Source organism: Ctenopharyngodon idella, chromosome 9 (assembly GCF_019924925.1).
Source record: "Ctenopharyngodon idella isolate HZGC_01 chromosome 9, HZGC01, whole genome shotgun sequence".
Lineage (NCBI taxonomy): Eukaryota > Metazoa > Chordata > Actinopteri > Cypriniformes > Xenocyprididae > Ctenopharyngodon > Ctenopharyngodon idella.
In genome coordinates, this window is record NC_067228.1 from 30,127,808 (window position 1) to 30,147,028 (window position 19,221).

Genomic DNA, 19,221 nt, shown 5'->3' on the forward strand with positions numbered 1-19,221 from the left:
GACGCACATGCATCGCATGGCCCCGTGCCTCCTGAAGACTACAGTTCATGGCTAAGAATGTGAGGCTAAAGCTGTCAGAGCATTTTTTTACAGTATGTATTAACCCTAAAGTGAAGTATTAATGAATTTTAACTTAATGAGTTTAGTTAGATGCTAATGCTTAAAAGCAAATCCAAACAATGCACATCTAAAGGCAATATTGCTGAAAACGCATGCTTTGAGGGAAAAAAAAATCCAAATCTATACTGAGAGTGAGTGATGTGACATGGCGACACATCAAACTAGAATGCTGCCCTTATATAAGCAAAGTTGTCTACACTTCAAGTGCACAAAGTAATAAAGATAGCACTGCATTGTTTGCTTGCGTAGACATTGCAGGCATTAGCATAAACCGTCTTATTCTACTCACTGTCCACTGTTTCTCTTGCAACTTTAAAATGACCACATACTTGGAATGCCTTGGCCAAGCATTCAGGTCTGTGCGTTTGAGTATTCTGGCCTTACTCTTTCTCTCGCTATCAGTTTCTCCATATTCCCAATCTCTTTCTCTTATTTTCTTGTAAGATCTTCTTTTCCCTTTCCTCTGTTTCTCACTGACCCCCAGTCTGGCTCTGTTAGATGTAGTCCAGGTCGTAATGGATGGTTGAAATATCACAGGACGCCCTAGGCTTACACATTTCCTTTTATGCTGCAGGTACAGAGAGAGTGCAGAGGCACAGAGCGTCTTCTTCTCCTCCAGGCTGATCTGGTCTTCCACAGGGCTGTAGTCAGCCACTCAGCCTCTGTTTCTGCTGTCACATGCAGATCACAGGTTAATTAGGTCTTAATCCTGTCGAGCTCCTAATATACACCACACTTTCCAAAGGGATGTAATGATTTAAAATAGTGCAAGCAGACAGTGTAAGCCCAAGTTGTGTATTAGTTGTGAACAATTATTTGTTTTAAATGAATCTTTTTACATCATTTTTTAATTAATTAATTTATTTTTTTATATTTTTTTTATTTTTTTTGAGTGAATCTTTTGACCGATTGATTTAACGACCTACAAGTAATATACAAAAATACACTTCTAAAAAGCATTGGTCAAATAAGTAAATATGACAAACAACAGGATAAATGTAGTTATATTAATTACTTTCAGTATGGAGAAAGCATCTCTCTCTCTCTCTCTCTCTCTCTCTCTCTCTCTCTCTCTCTCTGTGAAGATTGAGCTTGTAGGGCTGAGAGAATATGGGTGCAACTCTTTACTAATTTAATTGAGTCAGATTAATTTTAGAGAAGTCAGATAAATAATTGAATAATGCATGTCATCCTTTAACTGCTTTTTGATTATTCACTGTAAACCCGAATAAGTTTGCCACAATCAAAAAAATTGAGGCAATCGGTTACATCAAAATTTTGAAGAAATTCCAAGTTTAAGTAAGCAGAATTAGCAGATTTTTATTTTGTACTCATACATTTTAAATGTTCTTAAATTGAAATATTTGAGTAAACTAATTCATACATTTAACTTAAAATTATCCTGCATGCTGGGAAATAGAAATCCCAGTCCAGTTTCAGTTAAACTTAAGTTTTTCTAAATTAAAAGAAATTAGTTCACAAAACTAAAAACAATGAAACAGTTCAGTTTACTCAAAATATGCTGGTTCTGTGAACTTGAAAGAAAAAGAAAGTGCTAAATACTCATAAAAGTTAATTTGACTGTACTTATTAGTTTAATTTAAACATTACAAATGTTCTGTTGTTGCATGTACCAACGAACATACAAGGCTCCATAGACTCCCACCATCTGAGTCACTGAGGAGGACACCATGGTTGAAGTTATTACTCAAGGATGGATCAGTACAAACTGTTTGTGATCCTCTCCGGGGCGATACTGGTCACGACATAAAGGGAGAGTGCGCATGTTGTTTTACGGATATAAAGTTTACCAGTTCATTAAGCACTCCTGAAAAGGCACAAGGTCTGTGTATATTTGTTTACTGTTAGTTGTAACGAGTGTTTTTGTGTAATTCGCTGTGTATGTTGATGATAATACAAGGCAGAGAGAGAGTTTATAGATAAAAGACTTAAAGATAAAAGACAATAAACTTTATAAAACTCATCAGTAAAGATTTGGCCATCATTCAGACGGGGTCTGGTACAACAGGCTTGTACTAATAGTGGATAAAAGCAAGATGAAATCCATAAGTTATAACCACAATTAAACTGAACTAAACCTGTTCTATCTCCATGCAGCATGTATTCTATGGCTCTGTAAACTTCATTTTCAGACTCCGGTTTGAACTGAACACCGCTACAAAGTGTTTCTGACATTATTAGTGCGTGAGATTGTTCTGTCACCAGAGCTCGGGTCATCAGCTCTTGAAGCTCTGCTCTCTTAGGCCGGGAACAGTAGCTCATTTGTATTTAAAGGGACACACAAAAACGGCGCATTTTTGCTCAACCCCAAAAAGTGGCAATTTTAACATGTTATAATAAATTATCTGTGGGGTATTTTGAGCTAAAACTTCACATACAAACTCTGGGGACATTAGAGACTTACTTTACATCTTAAAAAGGGGCATAATAGGTCCCTTTAATTGAAAAATAACACCCAAGATCTAACAGCCAGTGTTGGGGCAAGTTACTTTTAAAAGTAATGCATTACAATATTGTGTTACACCCTAAAAAGTAACTAATTGTGTTCCTTTTTATGGAAAGTAATACTTTACATTACTTTTGCATTACTTTTTCTTATCTGGGCTGGGCTTGCTTGTTTGTTTTGAAATAACAACAAAAAAGTTCTATTTTTGGCAAATGTAAAGGCCCTTTCACATCAAAAGTGAAATGAATGAGCCTCAGGCTGAAAGAAATGCAAATTCATGCTTAATTCATACAGTAGAGGGCACAGTTTAAAAAAAGGCTTTCAGCTGTGCTGCCTTTCCAGATTGAAGATGAATAGGTTGCAGGACAAAAAAGTTTAACACTCTTACTTCAACTAACTAACTAACTAACTAAATAAATAAATAAACAAACACAAATGTGATGTTTATCTAAAGTAATTTTTGCTTATTAGTATGGTTGAAGTGGATCATCGAAGGTCAGCAGCAAAGACATTGGTTAATAATGTGAGATTAAATACATAAAGTATATTTGTGTAATTTAATATATTTAATTATTGCAGGTTTGATATTCTGAGTTTTTATTTCACAGTTTTTATTCATTTTGAGTAATGCTGAATCTGTTTTTTTTTTTTTTTTTTTTTGCAAGTAAGATGCCTGCTCACATTTATTCTAAAACTACAGTAACTATCATGTTCACACAGCATGCACTCTGCACTTACTCCTGATTTCTCTCAACATAGGGACAGGAGAGCTGTCAATCAACAAATGGAAAAACAAAGTAACTTATTTGAAAAAGTAACTCACATATTTTGTTGTAAAGTTAAAAGTAATGTGTTACTTTACAAGTTACTGGGAAAAGAACCCAGAATCAGCTCTCTTCTCTCTAACTCTCTCTCTAACTGTATTTGGTGTTATTTGATCAACACAATAATGAATACAAAAATCTGAATGGATACGGTAAATAAATAAATAAATACGGTTTGACTTCGCGGCTTTCGTCTCTGTGACAAATGGGTGTCAGAAACAGAAAGTTATTGTAACAACACAGAGCAGATGAAGGTGATGATCTAGTGAACCTAAGTGCAGTTTATTTACTGTGAACTAAAATCCAGAATGTGAAACAGGAAACCATGACATAAATCTAAAACATGAAACAAAACAAACATGAGCTATAAACTTGACTTGAGACAATGACCTGGAATAGCATAACATACTTTAATACTCGACAAAGTAACATGGCAAACTAAAGGGCTTAAATACATGACTATGGGGATCACATGACAAAAACAACCAATGAACAGACAGAACAAATGAAGCAAGAACCAATGAAATAACTGAACTGATAAGACAATGAATCAATGAGAGAAGATGACACATAAACTAAAGAACCATTAGGCTTGTTTGAGATGCACCGGCGCTGCACAGACCAATCGGCGTATGACATTGAAGTGCTGCGAGAGCAATTAGAGAGCAGACGACTTCTTATTCTTTTGAATCACTCTCGCGGTACTTTGATGTCATACGCCGATCGGTCTGTGCAGCGCCGTTGCATCTCGAACAAGCCTAATGAAAAGATGACACAGGTACTAATCTGAATCTGCATTTTCATTAAGCTCCTCTGCCCTTTTTTATGCATTGATCTGAACAGAAAAAAATTGAAAACAGACATACGAAAATTTTCATGGCCGAATTTTCATGCCGATCGTTCCTGTTGTCAACAGGCCTTTAACAAATAAGCACATGAGTATGCTTTCATTAAACAGCAGAAGGATCTTTGAACAAATGGTAAATGCATTAAGCAAATTCTGTCTGAAAGTGAGGTATGCTGGGGTGTCAGGCACAGTAGACTGCTTGAAGAGAGGCTGTGTGTTATTGATAACCAGGCTTGTGTTTTTAAACCCAGCCTGAACAATAGCAGCTTGCCCTGCTGTGCCCCACTGCACAACAATATCTGCTCTCCGCACACATCACAAACAATGATACCACAACAAAGCATTGCTGCCTGTGTGTGTTGGCAGCTCTCTGCAGCTCTGCACTGCCAAAGTATTTTTTATACCAAAATTCTTAAACTTATTTTCAGTCCATTTAAATCTTTTTTAAAAAATCTGAGCTAAATGTACAATATGCAAAATAGCAATTTGGGTGCAGAAAGTAGTATTAACATTTATGGGAGGAAAAAAAACAACAAACAAAATACATGCAGTGAAACCTCTCATTTTTGGAATCAGGCAGATGATGTCCTAGTGTGTCTTACTATTGCTGGATGTCTGTGGGCATTCATCAGCTGCACACATTCATTCTAGTGGCAGGCCAGTCTGTGCAGCTAAATGGCATCGTTACAACGCACTTCCGTGATGTGTTGACAGGTCCATATGCTATTTTTAATGGATACAGAAAGGCTGCAATGTGTAGCACGTCTCTCAACATGGAGCCGAGTCTGAGCACACTAAGTGCAGCAAATTGAAATTAGCTAATTATAGGCTGAATGTGCTGTTTCTAGTGGTTAAGCTGAATTATTTTCCTAAAGGACTCCATTAGGAACACTAATTTGTGACTAGGATTAGGACTGAATTGTCCAAGTAGTCATATTTTGAATGGTGGTGAGAATTTGTATCCCTAATTTAAATGCACACGGTACAGAAATGAGACTTGAAGAGTTACCTTTAAGACCTGCTAAATGTGAATATGGTGTTGCTTATGCAGAGATTTTGGCATATCTGAGCACAGTTTAGGACATTGTTGAGATCTCATTTGAAGCTCTGGAAGAGACACGTGCGATTACTGTAACCTTTTTCTTAGGAGAAACATCTAAGAAGCTGGAGACTTTAGCAAAAGTCTGCATTTGCTCTCTATTTCATCTTATTGCTGTCTAGCACAAACACTTTACATAATAACAATATTATGTTTTTTTTTTTTTTTTTTTTTTTTTCCTTTTCGAAAACCATGTTTGTTTAGCTGGACAAGGTTCTCCACAAAATGTGTGTCCTCATGTATGTTTGTCCAAGCGTGTGACTTCCCAGCATGCCTTTAGGACTGACACCAGCATCTCAAACACGTTGTGACCAGCCCATCCTCCCCTGCGAGAAGAGCCTGTGGACAGGCTGGTAGGGTTAAAGTGACTGGGCCCAAACCCAGATTGTGTGCCGACTTCACTGGAGTGTAAATGCCAGGTGCTGCTGGTGGCATACAGGACCCACGTATGAAGCCATGAGCACATCTCAGAAAAACTGGAACACTTTTTCAGTGTTATGGTGTAGATGTGTTTATTGGCCATTATGTAAAAGTGTATCTCATGTAAAAAATGTAATGTTTTATAAGTTCCCATTAAAGTGTATATAATGGCACAGTAAATGTTCAAGTAAAAGTCAATGTTTTTTATTTAGTCTCTCTCTCCCTCTCTCTCTCCCTCTCTCTCTCTCACACACACACACACACACGCACACACACACGCACGTACACACAAATATATTAAAGTGAACAAGAAGAGATGCAAATGAAAAGTTTAGCTTTAAAAACACTTATTTTGTGTAGTGAAAAGTATACTTTGTGATTGTGTGTATTGTACTAACACAATAAAAAAAAAAAAAATAATAATAATAATAATAAAAAATAAATAAATAATAATAATAATAATAATAATAATAATAATAATTGTCACCAATAGTTGCAGCAGAGAAACAAAAGAGCAGGATCTAATCGCAACAGTGTTTATTTAATCTCAGATGACAAAGTACTCAGGATACTTGTAGATCTCAAAAACACAAACATAACAACCATGATACACGGACGAGAACAGCACAAATACTAACTGAAAACAGGCTCAATATATACTAACTCAAAGCAAAGAAAGAAATGAGAAACGGGTGTGGTGCATAAATCAACCAATGAATAAACATGGAAACAAATGCCAACAACGGAAACAAAAAAGGAAAAAAGTAAAACCAACAAAGAAAATAACTGAAACTAAACTCAAACTCAGACATAACTTGATCAAACGTGACAACCACAAGATGTTGTGGAAGATTGTTCCAAAGTTTAGAAGCAGTGGCACTTAAGGAACTATAATGCGCATTGATCTATACTACTGTTTATCTGACATTCTATGTTTTCAACATTTTCAAAACTTTGCCTCTTTTTTTTCTTCAAAACTTTACACACAAATCCAAGAAAATGCCTCACATCTCTTGCAAAATGAAACACTGCATTTAAAATATCACAAACAAATCTCAAAAGCAAACATTTGTTTTATGTTGCAAAGACCTTTGCCATAATTTTTGGATATATCATATACACACAGTTATTCAAAACCTAAAGCTCTTCTTTCATGAGCTCTAATGTACATTTCTGTACAAGATTGATAAGTAAGATCAAGTAATTGGCAGAGTGATGTTGAAAAATTCATGGTAAACATGAAAACAAGATTGAAACCAAACTATATATATTTTTTTTTTTACTGTAAGCATTTGTGGTTGTGAATACAGTATTACACAGTACGAAAGAAAAGAAATACATCAACCATGTGTAGTTGGATAGAAACAATGGTTGTGTTTGAAAAGGAAATCAAGATACTTTCTGTTAGATTTTTGTGTGTTACATAGAGAATTGTGTGTTGTGTTGTGCAAAAACTGTTTTATGAAATTGAAAACTTAGTTGAAGACCGGAAATTAGTGAATAGTTTTGCAGATTTGGTGTGTGGTTCTGGTGTTTGAGTGTCAGGTTTCAAAAATTGTGGCAAGTAAGGATTTAGTGTGTAAGCAGTTGAAAAAAAACTGTAACTATCAATGAGCAACACTTGTGTAGTATTTATTAATCCTTGTTAAATTTAGTTAGTTTTACAAATACAACTTTTGATTTTAATAACGTATTAGTAAATAAATTAACATTTAATGAAGATTAAAGGATTAGTTCACTTTCAAATGAAAATTATCCCAAGCTTTACTCACCCTCAAGCCATCCTAGGTGTATATGACTTTCTTCTTTATGACATAATTTATAATTCATATTTCTGACATAATTGGAGAAATATTAATAATTATCCTGACGCATCCAAGCTTTATAATGGCAGTGAACAGGGTTTACGAGTATGAGCTGAAGAAAGTGCTTCCATCCACATCCATCCATCATAAACATGTACTCCACACGGCTCCGGGGGGGGGGGCGTTAATAAAGGCCTTCTGAAGCGAAGTGATGCGTTTGTGTAAAAAAAATCCATATTTAAACAAGTTATGAAGTAAAATATCTAGCTTCCGCCAGACTGCCTTCTGTATTCAAGTTACGAAATAAGTGTAAACTGGCGTCGCGTCAGTTAACACTTTTTCCATAAGTTGAATAGGGGAGGCGTAGGCGTAGGAAGGTGGTCTGGCGGAAGCTGTGAACATTGTAATTTATCAGTTTAATTGATAAACCAATTAAAAGGGAACTACAATAATCTAATCGGGAAGTCATTGAAGCCATTAATAAAACATTTTTGAAATGCTTAATTTAAATGAACCATGTACAATGTGATTCAGTCAGTTAGATTCAATGATCAGTGCAGCACTGTATCACATTTTATCACGTTACTTGAAACAGCTTTTTATAAACAGCTGAGCCAGAGAAAGAGACGGTGGGGAAAATGGGAAAGGAAGTCAAGATTATCTTTTCGTCTCTTTTTGGCTCAGGTGCCAGACACAGAGTGACAGGTCTTTCAGATGAATGACAGGTGTCCTTTGAAATGCCGGTGAGGTGGCGTCTGTTCCAACTGTTGAAATGCATATTTGCCACTCTTATCATAACGGCACGGATGGCTCCGATAGGTGCTGTTAACATTGCAAATGGCTCTGGAATTATTCATTGTCAGCTGGGCTGGGGTGAAGTTAGATTATTCTCCTCATACAATAGCGGATCGTTTAATGATTTCTCTCCACCTTGGCAGCGGCGGCGTGCCGACTTCAGGTGTTAGCGCGAACGCGGGTGACATGGGTCTGGCCAAGTGTTAGAGCAAGATCATAATGTCTGAGCCCCATTTTAATTTCTAATACATTAATCTTTCCTGTGCAGATCCTCCATGAATATTCCGTGGACTCCTTGTTTGTCGGGGAGTCTGTCTCTTTCATCCATTCAGGTGCTTTCATTCTCTGTGAAAGCTCGTTAAATAGGCCCGATCAGTCAATGACAACGGCAGCACAATAGCTCCCGCTAACACACTTCTTTTTTCCTTTCAAGCTGCTGATAGACAACTCTGACACTTGGTCTCCAGGGACGTTTGGGAGCAGAGTCATCTCTCCGGGTCCTTGAGAGACTTTCTTTATTTTATCGCATCCATAAAGGATTGTCACAGGTGAATGTATCCGTGGTTCTGAGACTGCCAGCCCTTCTGACCCACCCTGGCACTAGCCTCAACACATGCTGCACCTCCACATATTCCTAATAGATTATGATGGTTGAGCTAGTGTTGAGCATGATCATGCCCCATGGATCGAATTCTTAAAGCGCCTTTTGTTCTCTGTCAGTAATTAGCATTGTCTTGAGTTCATTAGACTGATGCTCTGTAATGTTTTTATTGAGTGGAGGTAGACCACCTACAATCATTCCAGCTTTGTGCTGGGTGACCTTACAACAGTTTCTGGCTCTCAGAATAGAAAGCAGGAGAATTAGAGGATGGATGAAGGGAACATTAGCATTCATTCAGTCAAATCCTTCTGTAAGTTCCCTCAGTCCTAACAAAAAAAAAGAACCAATATGTACACTGTAAAAATCCAACTTGCAAAAAGATTTTCTAACAAATGTTGAAAAAAAAAAACATTCATTCATTCATTGTTTATTTATAAAGCACATTTAAAAACACCCCAAGGTTGACCAAAGTGCTGTACAGATCATGATGCTCAATTAAAAACAAAAATTTTAATCTATAACGTAACAAACTTAAAACTAATAATACATTAGAAACCCAAATTAAGAAAATATGTTTTAAGTTTTGATTTAAAAGTCGAGAGTGATGACACCATTCGGATCAATACTGGTAGGCTACTCCAGAGTTTGGGGCCTGTTATCGCAAAAGCTTGGTCTCCTCAATGTTTTAACCTAGATCTACAAACAGAAAGCAATCCAAGGTTGCCGGATCTAAGTGACCTAGATGGGTTGTGACAATATAGAATATCAGATAGATGCCTTGGTGCTAGGCCGTGTAATGATTTAAAAAATTTAAATTCTATTGTCAATTTGACCGGCAGCCAGTGCAGAGAAGTTAAAATGGGGAGTATAATGTGATCGAATTTTTGACTTCCAGTCAACAGCCTGGCTGCAGCATTTTGAACCATTTGTAGATGCCCAATAGATGATTGGTTAGCTCCATAACAGAGTGAATTGCAGTAATCAAGGCGTGAAGTAATGAATGCATGGATGACTAATAATAATAATAATAATAGTAGTAGTAATACTAATAATAATAAAAACCTTTTGAATTGAGTCATGAACAAATATTTTTACAGTGCATGTTATATATTGTGCATGACCTCAGCCTGCATTGCAGCTTTAAAAAATTATGTGGTAACTATTATTAAAAAAATGACCATTGCTTTACATTTTACAGGTTTAATTTATTACTGTTAATTTGCTGTCATAAGGTTTACAGTTTCATACTGTATTTCTGATTGCTTGCTCAGCATTTAAATAGTCTGGTTCAGTGTTCACTGTAGGCTACTTTCCTGGATCCCTCCTACTCCCCCAGCTCCACCTAGCTAGATCTGTTACTGGATTTATGTATGTCTATTCATGCAGCAGCATATCTTACATGTTCACAGCAGCGTGTCTGTGTATCTGTTGGCAGCAACAAGTCCATACTTGCTCGGCAGCAGCATGTGTAGCAGATCTAGTCCACTGAGACCAAATACATTAACAAGGCCATATTCATTAACATGCTACTCAGAGAGTTGTCATGATTGAAATATATGTAATATGTTTGCCACTTAAGAGGCAAATAATGCCCATATCATGTAGTGGGCTTTGATAATCAAACATAAAAGTGAAAGACCTTGAAATGCTAATTAGAGTTACTCATTAGAGGAACAAAAGTATTTAAGTTGACTTAAATTGTAGAAATGCTGGCCAAGATTTTACACTATGGTATACATCGAAGTACTACTATTTGTTACTGTACTGTGGTACAATTTGATAGACTGTACTCTCTTCTGTTAAGTTGGCATAGGCTCTCCTCTGCATTATGCGCATGTGAGTATGTTACAGTATGTTTTTAAATGTCTTGTAAGCTGCTGCCTCACATGTACCTTTAACTCAAACTAGATATAGTACACTTTGCTGAGACCTGCCACCTTTTTTAAAGGTTTTACAATGATGATTTTATGATGACAACCATAATTATGATATGTGTTTTGGACCAGAGCAGTTTAGCTCTCTACAGAGGGGGATAGAGTGATATTTAATGTGCTGCAGACAGACTTCTCCCTGAAGGTACATCTAACACAACACCAGCTGCTGCTAAATTGGGATTTATACTTCCTGTTTTCGATTAATATGGAGATGAATACAGGTGTTCTGTGTCGTAAAATTAGCTTATCTCACACAAATTGAAGTTACGGCCCAGGAGAACATGAAAAAGAGGAAAATTTAGATGAAAAAAAAGTCAAAACATCAGGATTTAACAAGGGAACGATACCATTCTATCATGACTGTCTTGTCACTGAGTGCCACTTGGCATGGGCTCCTGTTTGTGACTGTGAAGAGGAAGGCTGGCGTGAGCCTTGCCACGCTAGTTGGGCACGAAGAAAAAGCACAACAAATGAGCTTTGAAACATTGTCCCTTTCAAGGGTGAGGACTTCAAGGGCTTCAAGCTCCAGGAAGTCATCCAAAATCACCCGGTGTCTCTAGAGGACAGAGGGTTGAGGTGCTGGTGTGTGTGTTTTGGGGATTGTCTTTGTGCATGTGCTGGAACATTTGCATTGGAAAAGTGCACAAGTACACTACCGTTCAAAAGTTTGGGGTCAGTTTTGTTTTCCTTTCAAGCATGCATTAAACAGATCATGATAGAGAGTAAAGACATTTAGAATGTTACAAACTATTTCTATGTTTAACTAACTAACAGTTAACCTCAAGGGATTTCAGGGGCCTCAATCGCATATGGCATGACCTTGGCTGTCCAGTAAATGCCGAAGAATTGATTATAAATAACAGAATTAGTCAAGTTTTCAATGATTAAATTAGTTGTAAATGAAATTATTTTATTCAATGATTAATCAAAAAATAATATAGAATAATATATTAAGTTACATATATTATTTGTCTTATAACTTATTATGAAAACTGTCATTCTGATGGTCCATGTAAGTAAATAATTAGATTTAAATTTTTGTGTAGACTAGCACCACCCACTGAAGCATAACATAACCAAGGACGTGATCACTCACCAGATTTTCTCTTCTTCAGGAAGACGGTTTATCTACCCGTGTATTGCGTTATGCCTTATTCTGTTTATTGGATTCATCATGTTTAGCTGCCCTCATTGAGCAGATTATTCTTCTCTAGGTGAACTCGATGTCTTTTTGCCTTTCTTCCTGCTATCCCTGATCCTGCCATGAGGAACAATTCCATTCATTCTTTGCAATAGGAGAGAAAGAATTGTCTAAACTTGTTAAATCTTCTAAATCAACAACATGTTAGACCCTAAATCGACTAAACTGCTAAAAGAGAGGATTCCAGAAGTTATAGATCGTCTTCATAACCTTCTGGGGTCTGAGGCTCATTTGGGGCCCTGGAGAAATTTTGACATGCCCTGACATTTGTGCTTTTTTCAGTTGCTTATACACACATTAATGACAAAAGTCTTATTACACTATATTCAGCACAAACTAGGCTACAATAATATGTGATCAAGAAGTATGTATATGTTTGTATTTTTGAGAGAATTATGTATATGCATGGTTTTTGGAAAAAAACAACAACAAAAAAACAAAAAAAACTATAAAATAAATAAGTCACTGAAATAAGGCCTCAAAACACATACTAAATATTTTTTCACAAGACTTTTGGGAAATTTATATTTTAGTCTAGAGTTTTTGCTTCAAAGTGATGATTTTATCAATCTGCCTACTCAGACACATAAAACAATGTATTGATTTTCAATTTCTAAGACACTTTTTGTTTAGGAAGGCCTGAGGTGTGAATCTTCATGAATAATGCTGTGATTCACACCTGAGGAGATTAAGACCCTGCCCCTAATGAGCCACATATGAGCCATTCATTCAGGAGTGTGACTGAGTGAACTAAGAAAGAATGCAATGACAAAAAAAAATATATATATATATTTTTTGTTTGTAGTTTATTTAAAATATAGTTATAAATGAGAGTCAAAGACACATTTAGAGTACACAGTTATACCTGGAAATAAATCCAGGAAGAAAAAACAAACAAACAAAAAAAAAAAACTACTGCTTCCACTCAGTGATCTTATTATCATATGCATGCAAAGAAATCATCTAAACATTCATATTACCTCTGTGACATTTTATGTAATATATTTGTTATAGAGCCTAAATGTCTGTATTATAATATTCACAGACACTATATGATGATTAGAATAAAGAACTTAAGAATAAAAAAAACTTACCATTCACAGTCATCGGCTTGATCAAGTTGATCCTCGATCGAAATGAAATTGAAAGTGCTCACTGCATCTCAAAATGATGTACATGAATCTGACTAAGCATTTTTCCGAGCTGATGCAGGCGTTCACTCTGTTGCATTTTGCCTCAAAATTTGCATTTGAATAGAGCACGAGCTCCATGGGCGTGGACGCATTAGTGGATAATGAGATGACTCGCAAACGACTGCCATCTCTCTTTTCTAACAGATTACATAAACAGAGAATATTTGTTTTCGATTTGACTTAGATGAATTAAAACCTGACATTTCAATGTTTCTTTGGACATATGTCTCATGTTTGTGATTAGTATTCTCTAAGTTACAGTTCATTTTCTGAGAACTATCAGAATGGACTTCATTCAGATAGAGATGGCAGGTCGCGCATCATGTTAGTTTTCTTTATTTTGCAAAAAGCACAACATTTTGTTTTTACTGTGAGTGTACACAAATAAAAGAAGACATTCCACAGTTTTTAATAATATATTAGCTCTTATTATTTCGAGTCTCTTTTGCACTGATAAGAAAAAAAACAAAAAAACAAGTAAAGGCGCTGACAACTTAACTGACTACAGAGTGGTAATGTAATTAATTCATCATTGTCAATAGGATATGCCCCAAAAACTTTTATTTATAAATTTAAATAAGCTTACTGTTATTAAGACTCTCATTTAAAAACACAACTTGATCCTAGAGAATTAGTTAACTACAGATTAGACCAAACTAATTCTCAATAGCAGTAAATGAAGTTTATCGATCACAAGTTCAGTTTGGAGGGTAACACTTTATAATAAGTATACAGTAATAAAGTATGGTAACACTTTCTATGAAGCCTGTATTTATAATGCATTATAAGTGTATACTTAATGCATTATAATACATGCATAATGCATTATAAACAACATTATAACATGTTGTATCAACTGATAAATAATCATAACAGTAGTTATAGTGCATAATACTACGTAGCTATTTGTGGTTATAACTTTTGATGCAGTATAACACCAGATGAACCCTGAATTTATAATGCATCATAAGTGTATTTTTAATGCACACATAATGCCTTATTATAAATAAAATTATAATGTATTGTATCATGAATAATCGTGACAGCAGTAATAATAATTATTTGTAGTTATAACTATTAAGAATTATTAAGAGAAGTTCAATTTTATATATATAGCACATTTACAACAGCCACTAGTCTGACTAAAGTGCTTTACAGAAGAACAAGATTAAAAGAAAATATAACATGCATAGAAAACAAATCAAACAAAAAATAAGAGCAACATAGCTAAGAGTTACCATAAAGCAGGACCAAAAACAGAAGTCAAAACCCAGATATAAATTAATAAACCAACCAGAAAAAAGAATCAATATACTAGAGAGTTTAAAAGAGATTTAAAAACAGACAAAGAAGGGGCCGTTCTAATCTCTAGAAGCATGGTTTTCCAGAGTTGTTGTCCAGCCAACGCAAATGCACGCTCCCCTCTACGCTTGAGTCTAAAGTGAGGGACTACCAGCAGAGCCCGGTCGCAGGATCTTAGGCTTCTAGATGGAGTGTATGGATGAAGAAGTTCAGAAAGGTAGACAGGAGCTAGGTTATGTAGAGATTTATATGAGAGATATGAGAGAGATATATATCAGTGGAGAGATCTGAGAATAGGAGTGATATGTTCATGTTTACGACACTTGTGAAGAAGTCTGCCGCAGCGTTTTGGACTAGCTGAAGACAAGCAATTTGAGAATTAGATATACCGCAATATAAAGAGTTGCAGTAATCTAGCCGAAATGTAACAAATGCATGAACAGCCATTTCTAAAGTTTTTGGAGTGAGAAAATCTTTGATTTTAGATAGTAGACGAAGCTGATAAAAGCTGGATCCAATTACGGAGGAGATATGTTTGTCAAATTTTAAAGACTGGTCAACAAGAACACCTAAGTTCCGCACCCGTGAGGATCTAAAGACGGACAAACTCTCCAAATCAGGACTTGTATACGCTGAGAATTCTCATTTGGGCCGAAAACAATAACCTCAGTCTTATCTTCATTTAAGAAGAGGAAATATTTTCGCTAGCCATCATTTAACCTCCTCTAAACATAGCAGAAGAGATGTAATCACTGCAGAATTGTTTCTTTTGATTGGTAGATAAATTTGAGTGTCGTCCGCATAGAAATGAAAAGACACACCATGTTTCCTTACAATAGAACCCAGAGGAAGCATGTGGAGAGAAAATAGAGAGGGAGCCAAAATAGAGCCCTGCGGAAGGCCTTCAGGTCAAAAGTGCCATGGAGGAGGTGAAATTACCCATCTTCACTAAGAACTTTCTGTCAGACAGGTATGACTGAAACCATTTCAGAACAGTTGCTTTTAGACCCACCCAAGACTCTAATCTAGATAATAGAGTAGGGTGGTTGATTGTATCAAATGCAGTCGATAAATCTAAAAGAATCAGAACCACAGAATCTCCGGAATCAGTAGAGAGATAAATATCGTTTAACACTCTCAAGAGGGCAGACTCAGTGCTGAGTGCTTAAAACCAGATTGAAAAACCTCATAGATACAATTACTTGTCAGAAAATGTTGGAGTTGATGCAGCACAATTTTCTCCAATACCTTTGAAATGAAAGGTAAGACAGAATTTTTTTTAAAACAGAAGGATCCAGTGAAGGCTTCTTGAGCAAAGGAGTGACCGTAGCCACTTTAAGATTGGCATGAACAGAGCCCGTTTGGAGACACTTGTTGATAAGAGACACCAAACCCGGCCCAGTCGAATCAATAATTAATTTTAAAAAGCTTGGGTGGATGATATCGTTAGGGCAAAATGAGGGTTTGAGCTTGACAATCACTTCCTTCTGTGCCTGGAAATTGATAGGTTCGAAAACATCCCAAAAAGCAGAAGCAAGAGACGGGATTGGGGAGACAGTTAAATTAGGGCAGGCGCTAAGTCTTAAGTTAGTAATTTTGTTACTGAAATATCTCAACAAATCTTTCACATAGAACATCAGAGGCAGCAGACAAGGTGTTAACAGAAGGATTTACAACAGATTGAATAACTGAAAACAAGATCTTTGGTTTACAGTGATTGGTTTCAATTAAATTAGAAAAATATGCAGTTTCCGCAGACTGGGCAGCATTCTGTTAAGATGTCAGAGAGTCTTTGAAAATTTGAAAAGAGATATGCAGCCTGTCCTTTTTCCATTTGCAATCTAACTTTCTACAGTTTTGTCTTAGGTGCCGTGTGTCAGAATTTTGCCAAAATTCATATTTTGGTTTGTGCTTGTGAGGCTTAAGGGGAGCAATCACATTTGCTACCTTGAGGCAGGCAGAATTTAAAAGGCTAAGATGTTGATCAGTATCCAAGTGAGATAATGGTTGATCCAAGTGCAACTGTGAGCAAAATTCAGCAAAGCACAAATTGAAGTTTGTGCTAAACTGTGGAGAGTAGAACTGAGACAATGTTACAGATGTCATAGAAAGTTGAGATAGATCTGGAAAAGACAGTGAGAATAATATAAGCTTATGATCAGAGAGTAAAAAGTTTGAAAGCACAATATCAGTAACGTCAAACCCATAAGAGAGTACAAGATTCAACGTATGGCCCTGAATATGAGTTGAGTCTTTGATCCACTGAGATAAATTAAAAGCGTCAATTAGATTAAAAAAAAAAAAAAAAAAAAAAAAAAACTCCTGCGATAAAGGATTATACAGACAGCAAACATGAACATTTAAAATCACCCAGAATATGATTTATAACACAAAATGAACATAATTGTATCCACTTAAGTTATAATGGATTGTATATACCATAGTTTAATATTTTAATTTCCCAAGTCTCATATCTTTTTGTTTACTGAAGATCTGCATAGTATCATACTACATCTTATGAGTGGAATTTTACTGCTTATGGTGACAAAACAAAATCCTATAAACATCTAAAAAGCTTTATAATGTAGTAGTAATATTTATAAGTGGTCTTTGTCTGCTTTAAAGTTAGGTAAAAGTTAGGTATTCTTATAAACATCCATAAGATATCATGAATGCTTTTAACTTTTTTTTTATTGCGATTTTATTGCAACTTAAATGTTTTTACATAAAGTGTTGTTCTACCACACATACATTTACTTTCACTACTTATTTACATATTGACAGCATTAAAATGTACACTACTTATGAATGAACAAGATGCACAAATGTGTAGAGATTTTTTTTTTTTTTTACGAATATTAAAATCGTGGCAATAATGTTTTGATTCTATTGAAGGCATATACTTATTTTCAGTCACATTTATTAAATGCAGTTTACTCATTCTACTAATATGAAATAGCATTCACTCTGTTTGTGACTTGTGCTGCACTTGTTTTGAAGGATTACACATAATGTTAAAAAGACCTAAACTTTAAAACCTTACCATGAATAACATTTCTGTAATCGCTTAAACATTATCATGCAATATTTATTTTGTTTGTACAACCATAAAATACACCAAATTAATTCCCAAAGACATTCATTTGTTCACTGTAATCCAAATATTTAGAATCAGTATTGCAAGAACAAATCCAATTTCAAGTCTTTTTTTCCATTGATCCTTATCTCCGTCCTAAACATTGGCCATAAACATAAAAAATTTTTGAATTTAAATTTCCACGTCAAGAAGTGTTAGAACACATTTTACGGCAGTGATATCAAACGCTCAATGACTCTTGTCTGCTTCGTCACAGATTGCGACATGCCGTGATTTGGGGGTTTGAATGAGAAATGCGTGCCTTGGTTGGAAATAAGATTTTCATCAAATAATAACTTAAATTCTGCTCTGTACCTCATACAAAACTATTATATACACCCAGAGAAGAGCAAAGAGAACTTTTGCATTTATTACTTAGCCCACTTTAACTACTCCGATACCACAGCAGAAACTACTAGCCTAACTAATACATTATTAAAGGCAAGTGAACAGGCTGTAAAAAGAACAAATACTGTACACCAATTACAAGCATAGGTAAATACAACATAGTTACAAATAAAGTATAAGGTCTAACTGTAGTATTAATTTTCATGTACAGAAATGTAATAATTAAATGTAAAATTACACTGTTCACTGTATAAATTTAATGTAGATTAATCTTTGTTAAAGCTGTTATGTTGTTTGATTTACATGACAGACAACAGTAGGTATTTATAGGTTGCTGTCACTTTAAGAGTAAGACCCCATGCACTCATACATCCGATAGAAACACATCCGAATTCTCACCTTGTTCAATTAAGACATGTTTAAGGGAATACTTGCTGAGGGGTGTATTTTGACTGACATAATGCGTGTATGTGTCCATTCAAGTGCATTGAGGACACGAAAGAGAAATCAATTTGGAGTTTGCGAGCTATCTGAAACGCGCCTCTCTCTCTCTCTTGTGTGCGCGTGAGCCTTGTATGTATGTGCGTCTGTGTGCACCGATAACAGCGTGGCGTGCGATACCGAATTAAATCCTCTTTTGCCTCTTCTAGCGCTGGAATGGTTTTATATCTATTTAATGTGTAAACTAGCAAGACAAATCACGTGCAAATGATAACCTTTCACTCTATTGCAGTTAAACATGCAAATGATCCGCGAATCACATGCATCCCGAACTGTGGGGCTTGGTCCGTACGGATCACGGATCAACAACGATCCATTTAACCACTATTTTTAATGCTATATTGTTTCTAAAATTGTCATTTTGCTACACTTTTCTGTCCATTACACTGTATTCTTATATTCTCTATAACAGTGGTTCTCAAACCTGTCCTGGAGTCCCACCAGCCCTACACATTTTTTTTATGTCTCCCTCATCTATCATACCTGATTTAACTCATGAGCTCATTAGAGACGTCAAGACCGGAAATGGGTGTGTCAGATATAGGGAGACACACAAAATGTGCAGGGCTGGTGGTACTCCAGGACAGGTTTGAGAACCACTGCTCTATGAAATGGTTTAGGTTTGGGT